Raw genomic sequence first — 4,358 nt, forward strand, 5'->3', positions numbered from 1 at the left:
CCGGTTTCTCCTTCAGTTCCGCCACGTCGCCCACGTCCGACCGCACACATTCCAAGAGCTCGTGCTCCTCCAGGAACGATAGCATGCGGAGACGCCACGGGTTGAAGTTGGACTCGTCCAACATCGGCACCTGCACCGGAGCGGGCTTTGCGTCCGTCATGACGCCCGACGATTCCGCGCACTTTTCCCGTTAGACCGAAACGCGACTTGGGCCCACAACCTAAAGAGGTTTCGGGGAGGCCGGAATAAAAACACGCGGTTTACTTAGCGGATAGAAAAAATAGCGTGTAATCTCTTTGTTGTTTGGTTACAGACTGATAGCGGAAATGCAGCTGTCAAACAGCAGCAGCCCGCGTGTGCCCAGTGGGCTTGAGCGTCGTAGGGGCGAACAGAGTGCGGTGGTTGCCAACTTATCACTTGAAAGGAACAAAATTACAAATCAGTCATCAAAACATGGCACTTGTCAAAACAAAACAAAAATCAGAAAAATCCTGAGTTTACTATGATGAAAATTTTTCTTCATCAACCCCGTAACGCTCAAAACATAACGCTGAAAGCCGCTACCTTTCCAAAGGGTATACAAGTAACGGAGCCACAAAATTTGACTACTTTTGTTTGGACTGTTCTCTCTGGGTTACTCTGTGTTCCAACCACCTTCGTCTTGGAACCGGCAAACACGATTTTCAACAGACCGGAGCAAGACCACTTTGCTGTGGACCCGGCGGGGCAGATCACGACTTCGTTTTGGACCAGCATTTAGACGCACGTGCTAATGGAGATGGCGTCCATGTTCGAGTCTGGTCCGAGTCCTGGTGCAGGTCTCAGAAGATCTGCATGGATGTCATAATACGCACTGCTGCAGCTCTGAAAATATAAGAAAATGCAATTTTAGGGGGATTATAAATATGTTTTTTTTTCCTTACAAGGTACTTAAGAGTCGCCGTGTTGTGCATCGAGTAATGTCTGGACCAGCGGCAGGAGTTTAGCACGACTGATGGTGAGTCTGGCCGGGGTTTTCCGCAGCCACACTTTAACACCACAGGCGAGGCGGCATGCAACCGACGATTCAAATTTCTCGATCGCATTTTTAACCACCCGCGTGGTCAGTTTTGCGGCGTGCCATCGCGTCCAGAACATGACATTTTCTGGCGTTCGCTGCGGTCGTTTAGGGCTATCTCAACTCCCTGGTTATGCGATCTACGTAATAGGATGGTGGCAGTCGTTTCTATCTGGCTTGTTTAGCGGATTGGCCAGAAAATGTCACCCATCCTGCAACACCGGGTTCGCTGACATCGGCTACCCCGGGCTGATTTGCATCCTCTAGAGACAGCTTCCTTCTGATATTGAGCGTTCCGGAAACTAGCCTCCCGATGGCGGAATCTTTGACTTGGTCCTAATCATGCTCCAACTGATCGTGGCCGTTCAGGACGGCTAGGTGCCACTTGTACAGCTGAGATGACGAAATTACGATAGCTCCGCTGACGGATTCTCCTCGTGACGGGTTAGGTCGAGGATCGCTGAAAAAAGATAAAATTATTCTGGTATCTCTATGATATGAGTTATTCTGATTCCTTACTCCCACTTCAGCCTAATCCCAACAGCTGATTGCTGGGAAACCACTGTCGCCGATTGGTAATCAGGTACTTTTTTCTGAAATCGCAGAATCGCCATGGGAACCGGTTTGGCCTGCCATCTGTTCCATGTCACCACTCTTAGCATTCCCTCCGATGTCTTGTCTCGATTTGATCCGACCTCATCCTGTCCAGGATCTCGCGGCGCTGCCAGATGACACACCTTGGAGGTTGGATTTGTTTGTGAGATCCGCAACCGTTACCTCCTCCGCCTCATCCGTACGAGTCACGATATTTATCACCGACTGCGTGGACCGTCCGACGAAGACGGTGGCGATCCGGAGCTTTCACCTGCGCTGCCACAATACATGAACGTTGACATCAGCGCACAGAACTGCGGCGGTAACGAAGCATGTTGCTGTTAAGGACCCGGTCCTTCGGTTCCGGACTTCATCATCCTGTTAAACGAGAACAAATATATTATTACACAGAAGTTAATGAGTGAGAATTAAACATTAAACGGTAGTGTTCATGGAACCGGATCTGGAGATTCTTCCGGGATTTTTTGGGTGTTCCGTCATGTGTCAAGCGGCGCTTTCCGTCAGGATCGGGAACACGATTGGGTGCACTGAGCCGTCCGCGTTCTGATTGGCCACCCACGACTTGAACGGCCCAAATGTTGCTGGCGTTGAAGATGGTGGTGGATTTGGCTGGTCGGATCTCCGAAGCGCTTTTGGCATATGAGCGTCTCGTAATGATTGGTCGGAACCGGATTGTAGTTGATGGTTCTGGATTTCCCATCGTCGTTCCAAATGGAGTCTTCAGATTCCGGTCACCATTGGCAATGTTGTTCAGCGCTCTTGGCTGATGTCGGCTGCCTTCCGGGCCATCTCCCAGGTTATTTGCATATTCTGAGATAGCGTCTCTCTGATATTGAGAAGTCCGGAAACATGCCTCCCGATGGCGGAATCTTTGGCTTGGCCCTGGTCGTGCTCGTGCTGTTGTGCAGCGAACTAATAGTGGCCAATTTGGACGGCTGTTGGTTTATGTTGGTGCTGGCATTTGTGCTACGGTCTCCTCTACTCCATCCCAATCCCTCTGCTGTACCGACGTACCAGGCCCTGACTGGTTCCATAGCCGAAGAATGTCCCCCTGCTCCGTTCAAATCCGGTTGCTGATCCGCGCTGCTTAAGTGCCTTGGCCGATGATGACGATCCTGCTACACCTTTCGTAACGATTGAGTGCACCTGGATAGCCCGCGTTCCGGCCAACCACCAGAGCCAAGTAGTTCTGTAAAGTTCCATCAAAAAAAATTAATTTGCAAATTTAAACTTACCAGAGAAGCAAAACGTGTTTCCTGATTGGAAAAAAAACTCATTTGACAGTTCTGCCGAAAATTCGCAACGACGCAAGAAAAAGACAGAACGACCATCGAAACTTCGATGAAAAACAAAAACATTCCGTCTCTTTCATTCCAACCCGCAAGATACACTGAAGATTAAAATTACGCCCAAAATGTGTCGATCTGACACATCGAATGTGTACACCGCGTTGTTTTGGAATCGATGTGTTGATTCTACACATCACGATGGTTTTTGATCGAAAATCCATCCAATGTGTAAACTGCTGTTTCGTTTGATCTGCCAATTTTGCCGGTAGGTGTCACTACCAGTCTTGGACTTAGACGTAAGACAAAGAGTGAAAAAAAACACGCGGCTTTTCTTTCCGCATTTTGTTTTTGGTAAATTTCTCAAATAGTTATTGAATTATCTAAACTTATAAATTAATTTTATAGATTATAATCAAGGAGATGCTTTCGTCATTCGGTGCTGCACAAATTTCGACCGGGCCGTGGCAAATTTGACCAACATCCTGGATATTCAAGTTTGGTCAAAATCGAAGTAGGCTCTTCACCAAGGCGGACAACCCGATCGAAGACTGTCCGAGGGATTGGTCGATTCTTACCGCAAAAAGTATTCGTCGTCGAAGCCCAGTGGTTCTGCTCTGACTCCTGGTCACGACTAGACTTGAGGAACCTCGCCAATCAACTTCCGTTTGTGTCGTTTGCGGCGAAAGGAGAAAAAAGAACAACTAACGAAAACATCAGGATTCCACGCGATGAACTTGAACGGATCGGATTTGGTGATGATCGCGAGAGCAATCGTACTGGAACTGAACGTTGATTGGGGATTAAGGACAGTTCGGCGTTTCCGGAATAGACCTTCCATACGACGATGGCAGTGCAACGACCGCATGGAGACTGAGTTTATCTGCAAGAAGAACATGCCATAGGCGCGAAGAAGTGCATTTCCGATGGAGATCCGGATTGCGTTGATGCGGCGGACAAGTAATGATCAATTTGCGTCCGCTAATGGAAGGTGTTAGTCAGGTAGGGTATCTTCTTCTTTTTGGTTGGAATTTGGGGTTAACTTTGTTGAATTGTAGGGTTCTTCCGAATCGTGGTTGATCTTCAGTAGTACTTCTAGTGAATGCAACTCATCTTGCACACGCTCCTGAACCTATGCTGAGTTTCTCCCGTCGATCTTCAACTTGATGTCGTAAAGTCCAAGACGGATAAAATAATAGTGAGTTGATCTGCAAAAATCTACCATAAAACATTTTAGATCATTTTAAAAAATTTCAGCTCAGACCAGCCTTTGCCAGAATACTTAGGCCTGCTGAGGATGTTTTGTCAGTACAGTACCCCTTTTACGCGTCAACTGGCCTGTCACTAGAACCTGCAGAACATCACACCCCATCCAACGCGGTATCCGCTGACCATGGACG

At 48.1% G+C, this 4,358-nt stretch overlaps 1 long non-coding RNA gene across 1 annotated transcript; it reads right to left on the bottom strand.

The window, feature by feature from the left end:
- Positions 1 to 254: 254 nt before the first annotated feature.
- Positions 255 to 3,044, bottom strand: LOC119765399. Its single transcript, XR_005276697.1, has 4 exons — positions 2,908 to 3,044; positions 1,577 to 2,029; positions 924 to 1,517; positions 255 to 864 (listed from the first exon to the last, which is right to left on the bottom strand). It is a non-coding gene; the product is annotated as an uncharacterized LOC119765399 (long non-coding RNA).
- Positions 3,045 to 4,358: the final 1,314 nt, after the last annotated feature.

The sequence above is a fragment of the Culex quinquefasciatus genome, chromosome 1 (assembly GCF_015732765.1).
Source record: "Culex quinquefasciatus strain JHB chromosome 1, VPISU_Cqui_1.0_pri_paternal, whole genome shotgun sequence".
Lineage (NCBI taxonomy): Eukaryota > Metazoa > Arthropoda > Insecta > Diptera > Culicidae > Culex > Culex quinquefasciatus.